This window comes from Pristiophorus japonicus, chromosome 21 (genome assembly GCF_044704955.1).
Source record: "Pristiophorus japonicus isolate sPriJap1 chromosome 21, sPriJap1.hap1, whole genome shotgun sequence".
In the NCBI taxonomy this organism is placed as follows: Eukaryota; Metazoa; Chordata; class Chondrichthyes; family Pristiophoridae; genus Pristiophorus; species Pristiophorus japonicus.
This window is the reverse complement of record NC_091997.1, coordinates 1,186,647-1,194,522: the sequence shown is the minus strand read 5'-3', so window position 1 is coordinate 1,194,522 and position 7,876 is coordinate 1,186,647. Positions and strand designations below refer to the sequence as shown.

The following is a 7,876-nucleotide window of genomic DNA, read 5'->3' as shown; positions in this document are numbered from 1 at the left end:
GTGGCTGAACAGTCGAATACATGAGCCACAGACTGTCATAGGTGGGACAGATTTTCGTCGGGAGAAGGTGGGTGGGGGTGGGACTGATTTACCACACGCTCCTTCTGCTGCCTGCGCCTGACCACTTCACGCTCACGGCGTTGAGATTCGAAGAGCTCAACGCCCTCCTGGATGCATTTTCTCCACCTAGGGTGGTTTTCGGCCAGGGCCTCCCAGGTGTCAGTGGTGATGTCGCTCTTCACCAGGGAGGCTTTGAGGGTGTCCTTGTAACATTTCCGCTGCCCACCTTTGGCTCGTTTGCCATGAAGGAACTCCGCATAGAGCACTTGCTTTGGGAGTCTCGTGTCTGCCATGTGAACCAAGTGGCCTGCCCAGCGGAGCTGATCAAGTGTGGTTAGTGCTTCAATGCTGGGGATGTTAGCCTGGGCGAGGACACTGATGTTGGTGCGTCTGTCCTCCCAGGGGATTTGCAGGATCTTGCGGAAACATCGTTGGTGAGATATCTCCAGCGACTTGATGTGTCTTCTGTAAGGCGTCCATGCCTCTGATCCATACAGGAGGGCGGGTATTACTACAGCCCTGTAGACCATGAGCTTGGTGGTAGATTTGAGGGCATGGTCTTCGAACACTCTTTTCCTCAGGCAGCCAAAGGCTGCACTGGCGCACTGGAGGCGATGTTGAATCTCCGCATCAATGTCTGCCTTTGTTGACAAGATGCTCCCGAGGTATGGGAAATGGTCCACGTTGCCGAGGGCCACGCCGTGAATTATGATGACTGGGGGGGGGGGAGCGGGGGTGCAGTGCTGTGCGGCGAGGACAGGCTGGAACTCGCTGTGGTAATTTTTTTCCCTCATGTCGCCTCTGGTTCTTCTGCCAGTGACCTGGGCCTCTCATGAACATACCTCACTCTTTTCCTTTTCTTTCTCAGCAACCAGCGTACTTTGTGAGTGAAGAGCAACTCCTTGAGTGGCCTGATGACAGCAAAACTAATGTAGTAAGGTGTCCCAAGATGAGGAAAATATTACAATGATTTCGCTTAAAAACTTTCCATGGTGTCCAATCACAAGCTGCTTTGTGCTTATGTTATTCCCTTGAGTACCTTGGTGGAGGCAAACTCAATTTTATCTTTGAAAAGGGAGTTTGATAAGTATTTGAAGGCAAACAAATTGCAGGGCTACAGGGAAAGGGCGGGGGAGTGGGACCAGCTGAGAATTGGCACGGGCTCGATGAGCCAAATGGCCGCCTTCCGTGCTTTAACCATTCTATGATTCTATACCACATGCTTTGTTGTCATGGACCCAACAGGAAGGTCCTTCTGCCAGCTATACTGTGCTCACCTGGTTTAGTTCCTCAGTCGAACCAGTTTCCGGGTGTGGCTGAATAACACATAGAAATGAGAGATCTTTGATATATTGCAAATTAGTGACATATAAAGGGTTGAGATAATGTTAGAAATGTCGGTGGATCCCTGAGATATGCCGTGACTCACAGTGTCCCACACTGCTTCTAATTGTTCAAGGAAATATTTAAGGAAGGATATACTTGCATTGGAGGCTTTTCAGAAAAGGTTCACAAGGTTGATTCCGGAGATAAGGGGGTTGACTTATGAGGATAGGTTGAGTAGGTTGGGCCTATATGCATTGGAGTTCAGAAGAATGAGAGGTGATCTTATCGAAACATGTAAGATAATGAGGGGGCTTGACAAGGTGGATGCAGAGAGGATATTTCCATTCATAGGGGAAACTAAAACTAGGGGACATAGTCTCAGAATAAGGGGTCGCCCATTTAAAACTGAGACGAGGAGGAATTTCTTCTCTCAGAGGGTTGTAAATCTATGGAATTTTCTGCCCGAGAGAGCTGTGGAAGCTGGGTCATTGAATATATTTAAGGCGGAGTTAGAAAGATTTTTGAGCAATAAGGGAGTAAAGGGTTATGGGGAGCGGGCAGGGAAGTGGAGCTGAGTCCATGATCAGATCAGCCATGATCTTATTGAATGGTGGAGCAGGCTCGAGGGGCCAAATGGCCTATTCCTGCTCCGATTTCTTTTGTTCTTATGTTCTTACTTCTTCACAATACTGAAAAATGAAGGTGTTTATCAGAGGATGGGATTTGGAAGCCTTGGGGACGGGAGCTCTGCAATAACAAGTTCAAACCATAGAATCTCAGAGTACAGAAGGAGGCCATTCGGCCCATCGTGCCTGTGCCGGCTCTTTGAAGATGCTGTCCAACTTAGTCCCACCCGGCAACTTTCTCCCCATAACCTTGCAAATTAGTAATTTCATGCACATGTCTAATTTCCTTTTGATATTTCCGATGGAATCTGATTCCACCACCCTTTCAGGTAGTGCGTTCCAGGTCTTAACAACCTTCACCTCATTTTCCCGCTAGTTCTTTTGCCAATTGTGTTAATTCTATGATCTCTGGTTACCAACCCACTTGTCAGAGAAAACATTTTCTTCCTATTTGCTCATCAAAACCCGTCATCATTTTGAACACCTCTATTGGGTCTCCCCTTAACCTTCTCTGCTCTAAAGAGAACAATCCCAGCTTCTCCAATCTCTGCACGTAACTGAAGCCCCTCAACCCTGGATCAATTCGGTAAATCTCCTTTCTACCCTCTCCAGGCCTCGGCATTCCCCCTAACATGTGGTGCCCAGAATTGTACACAATACCCTGGCTGAGGCCTACCCAGTGATTTGTAAAGGTTTGAGCATGACTTCCTTGTTTTTGGATTCAATGCCCCTATTTATAAAGCCAAGTATCCCCTATGCGTTCTTCACTGCCTTATCTACTTGCCCTGCCTCCGGCAAGGATCTGTGAAGAAGCACCCTAAGGTCCACCCCCTCACAATAGTACCATTTAGATTATAAACACAGAAAATGCTGGGAATACTCAGCAGGTCAGGCAGCATCTGTGGAGAGAGAAATAGAGTTCTGACGAAGGGTCATCGACCTGAAACGTTAACTCTGTTTCTCTCTCCACAGATGCTGCCTGACCCGTTGAGTATTTCCAGCATTTTCTGTTTTTAATTCAGATTCCAGCATCCTCAGTGCTTTGCTTTTGGATTAACATTTAGATTATACGGCCTCTCCACGTTGTTCCATCCAAAGTGCATCACTTCACACTTATCTGCATTAAATTTTCATCTGCTATGTGTCTGTCTCTGTCCTCCTTAAGTCTACTAATATCCTCCTCACTACAATGTTGCCAAGTTTTGCATCATCTGCAAACGTCAAAATTGTACTTCAAGTTCATGTTATTAGATAGATAGACATACATCCCAAGAAAAGCAATGGTACTAATACCATTGGGGGACCTCACTGCATACTTCTCTTCATCCATTCACCACTGCACGCTACTTCCTATCCATTAGCCAATTACTACCATCCCTTCAATCCCATGTGCTTCTATTTTCCAAATACGTTTGTTATGTGGTACTCTATCAAATAAATACCTTAAACACTCACTTCCTCCACCACTGGCGCACCGTGGCTGCAGTGTGTACCATCTACAAGATGCACTGCAGCAATTTGCCAAGGCTTCTTCGGCAGCACCTCCCAAACCCGCGACCTCTACCACCTAGAAGGACAAGGGCAGCAGGTGCACAGGAACACCATCCTCTCCAAGGTCCCCTCCAAGTCACACACCAGCCTGACTTGGAAGTATATCACCGTTCCTTCATCATCGCTGTGCCAAAATCCTGGAATTCGCTCCCTAACAACGCTGTGGGAATACCTTCAACAAACAGACTGCAGTGGTTCAAGAAGACGGCTCACCATCACCTTCTCAAGGGCAAGTAGAGATGGGCAATAAATGCCGGCCTTGCCAGCGACGCCCATATCCCATGAACGAATATTTTAAAAATCGTCCAGTGCTCTAGCACCACTCCCACATCCAAGGAGGATGGAAAGATTGTGGTCAGACTTTCTGCTATCTATCAACCTCAGCAACATAGGATGCATCCCATCTGGACCAGGTGGCTTGTTAACTTTGAGTGTTGCTAACCTAATTAACACCTCCTTTCTATCTATTTTTATCTTATCGAATATCTCTACTCCCTCCTCCTCTATTGCGATGTTAATTTCATCCTCTTTAGTGAAGAGAAATGCAAAGCACTCACTCAGTACCTCAGTCCCTCAGTCCCTCCACAGAAGTTCTTCTTCTTTGTCCCTAATCGTCAATTCAAGCATTTCAAACTGAAGTGTGGAGGAGTTTTCTTCCCCTCTTGCTCAGATGGTCTGACACTTAACAACATAGGAACAGGAATAGGGTATTCAGTCCCTCCATCTTCTTATCTGCCATTCAATTAGATTACAGCTGATCTGTATCTTAATTCCATTTACTGGTCTTTGGTTCCATATCCCTCATTACCCTTACCCAGCAAAAATCTATTGATCTCAGTTTCAACCCTCATCCGTGTCTTTGTTACCTCTAGACTTGACTAGTCCAGCGCACTCCTGGCTGGCCTCCTACATTCTACCCTACGTAAACCTGAGGTCATCCAAAACTCGGCAGCTCGTGTCCTAACTCGCACCAAGTCCCGCTCACCCATCTCGCTGACCTACATTGGCTCCCGGTTAAGCAATGCCTTGATTTCAAAATTCTCATCCTTGTTTACAAATCCCTCCACGGCCTCGCCCCCTCCCTATCTCTGTAATCTCCTTCAGCCTCACAACCCTCTGAGATGTCTGCGTTCCTCAAATTCTGCCCTCCTGAGCATCCCTGATTATAATCGCTCAACCATTGGTGGCCGTGCCTTCTGTTGCCTAGGCCCCAAGCTCTGGAACTCCCTCCCTAAACCTCTCCGCCTCACTACCTCTCTTTCCTCCTTTAAGACGCTCCTTAAAATCTACATCTTTAACCAAGCTTTTGGTCACCTGCCGTAATTACTTTTTATGAGGCTCGGTGTCAAATGTATTTATTTTGTCTTAAAACTGTAAAGTGCCTTGTGAAGTTTTACTATGTTAAGGCGTTATATAAATACAAGTTGTTGTTGTTTAAATTTTCAATTGACACACAGTTCAACAGCTCTTTGAAAGAGAGAGTTCCAAATCTCTGTGCTCCAAGCCAAGTTGCAAATTCCTGGGTGAACCTGGATAGTGAGTGTCCGTGGGCTACTCAAGCATTGAGGATACCCGAGCCTGATCTTCTTCCCACCTGATGTGCACACACAGGGGAATAATGAACAATAATCACTGGATAACAGCAGGGAGCTGATCTCCCTCCGCCTGCACCCCCGCCCGCCATCTCCCTAATCCAGAGGCACAAAGACCAACGGTCACATCTCTACTTCCATCCCAATTGAGATCAGCCACAGTGGTCGCAGGCCAGGGATTGAAGCGGAGACGTCTGTGGTCTTTGTGGCTTAGCACTACACTGAGCAGTGCATTTTACTCGCTGAGCCACAGTGGAAGCTAAGGCTGAGCATTATGACTTCACCCCAAAGGTGACTGATCCCATAAAGAAAAAGAATGCCTCACCTGTGATGGGGGTAATTCCAAAATGTGGTTTCACTCATGGGACAGTGGAGCAGAACATCATTGTCCTCTTTGGCTCCTGAGTCAATGGGTCCTTGGCACTGGTGAAATTAGTGATGTAATTTTCTGCTATAGTGACGATATCTTCAACAGAACCATTACAGCCAACAGCTGGTTAAAGTAAAGTGTCCCAAACTCAAAGAGCAGGACTTCACTGGCAGTCTCCATGAACAGGAAGTAAAGGACAGCTTGAAATTTTCTAGGTCAGGTCTGTTGAACGGGGGTGATTTTTCCTTAATTTTTGTTTTTGTCATATTTGAAAAACCAATTTTCAAGAAAAGCCTTCACAAATTTGATTCATTTCTTATAAAAACCTTCTCAATCTGTGAGGGTCTGACTGTTATTGGAAAAGATGAAGGTTTGTGGTTAACCCCCGAGTTTTGTTTTGAATTTGGTGGAGAGTTTTAGACCGCAGAGGTTGAATGGAAAGAACCCAAATAGAAGCAGCGCACTCCCTCGCTCAATCATGGTAAGCGAATGTCTCTTCTTTTATTATTTTTTTTAAGACACGCAATTTCTTTTTCTTGAAAATGGTCTGTGCATTTGAGAAATGAAAGCCCACTGTGGCTGCAGACGGGGAGATGGCAGACAAGATGGGCTCCGTCTGGATTCCATGAAACATTCTCCACTGTCTTCTCATTCATAACCACTGTGGTTTTAACATATGGCCGCTGTGTGAGTCTTTCCTATCTGCCAAAGGGAGACCGTTAACCTTTGCAGGGAATACACCAACTTTTCCTTCATCATGCGACTAACTGAGCTTTTCTATCCAGACAATGTAGAAATTCATGATGGCCGAATGGTGCGTTCAGGTCCCAGTCTCGCCTGGAGGCGTGGGTTCGAATCCCACTCTGGACATTCAGCCCCGTCAACTTCTTTACCCAGAGAGTGGTTAGAATGTGGATCGCGCTACCGCATGGAGTAGCTGAGGCGAATACATCGAAGCATTTAAGGGGAAATATGATAAGCGCATGAGGGAGAAAAGAATAGAAAGATATGCTGATAAGGTCATTTGAAGTAAGGATGGGTCGTGTGGAGCATAAACTCTGACATGGACCTGTTGAGCCAAATAGCCTGTTTCTTTGCTGTAAATTCCAGGCAATTTAATGTAAATAACTTGCCAATATTTGCGGTGTAAGATGTTTCATGACATGCCTCCGTTGTGTTTTATCAGAGGTATTAACTCAGTTAAAATTAAACATTTGATGCTTGGTTTAGAACAATTGAGAAAGGAATGCCCTATGAATGCGGTTAGTGTTTGTTCACTAATATCACCAGCGGTAACTTCCAGGATCGGGTCGCATGCCCTCTTTATATTACAGAACCACCTTGAGCTCTCCGGATTCTTTGGTGCTGTGAATCCAGCTTTGCTTTATGTTGTGGTGAGGGTTTCACAGCACAAACACATGCAACATGCAAGTTGTCCGTGTGGCTTTATTTCCGCTGCTGGACTGTGCGCAGTGTGGTTGAAGAACACAGACTGGAGACAACACTGGCCTGTATATGGGCACTGAGCACCCAGGCTGCAAAGCCTGCAGCAGTGTTTATGTTGGCTTCGGGAGGTCCAGCTAAACATTAATTCTGGTAGTTCCCCTTGCTTTGGGGAGAGAAGAAGAAGACTTGGATTTGCAGATGACACAAAGATTAGTGGGAAAGCGGGTTGTGTAGAGGACACAGAGAGGCTGCAAAGAGATTTAGATAGGTTAAACGAATGGGCTAAGGTTTGGCAGATGGAATACAATGTCGGAAAGTGTGAGGTCATCCACCTTGGGAAAAAAAACAGTAAAAGGGAATATTTTTTGAATGTGGAGAAATTACAACATGCTGCGGTGCAGAGGGACCTGGGGGTCCTTGTGCATGAAACTCTTTTAGGAAAAATTACACGAGCTCCTTCGAGCCGGAATTGAACCAGCAACCTAAGGATGACTTTGCTGAGTATTCCACTACAGTTCTCCGCTCTACCAACTGAGCCATCAAAGGAAAGCGGCTGAATCCCAAAAAGTTAGTTTGCAGGTGCAGCAGGTAATCAGGAAGGCGAACGGAATGTTGGCCTTCATTGCGAGAGGGATGGAGTACAAAAGCAGGGAGGTCCTTCTGCAACTGTATAGGGTATTGGTAAGGCCGCACATGGAGTACTGCATGCAGTTTTGGTCACCTTACTTAAGGAAGGATATACTAGCTTTGGAGGGGGTACAGAGACGATTCACTAGGCTGATTCCGGAGATGAGGGGGTTACCTTATGATGATAGATTGAGTAGACTGGGATTTTACTCGTTGGAGTTCAGAAGGATGAGGGGTGATCTTATAGAAACATTTAAAATAATGAAAGGGATAGACAA

General features: G+C 46.0%; 1 non-coding gene across 1 annotated transcript; it reads right to left on the bottom strand.

The window, feature by feature from the left end:
- Positions 1–7,425: 7,425 nt before the first annotated feature.
- On the bottom strand, positions 7,426–7,517 carry trnay-gua (transfer RNA tyrosine (anticodon GUA)). The gene is given in 2 exon segments: positions 7,426–7,461; positions 7,481–7,517. It is a non-coding gene; the product is annotated as a tRNA-Tyr (tRNA).
- Between the last annotated feature and the right edge of the window lie 359 nt (positions 7,518–7,876).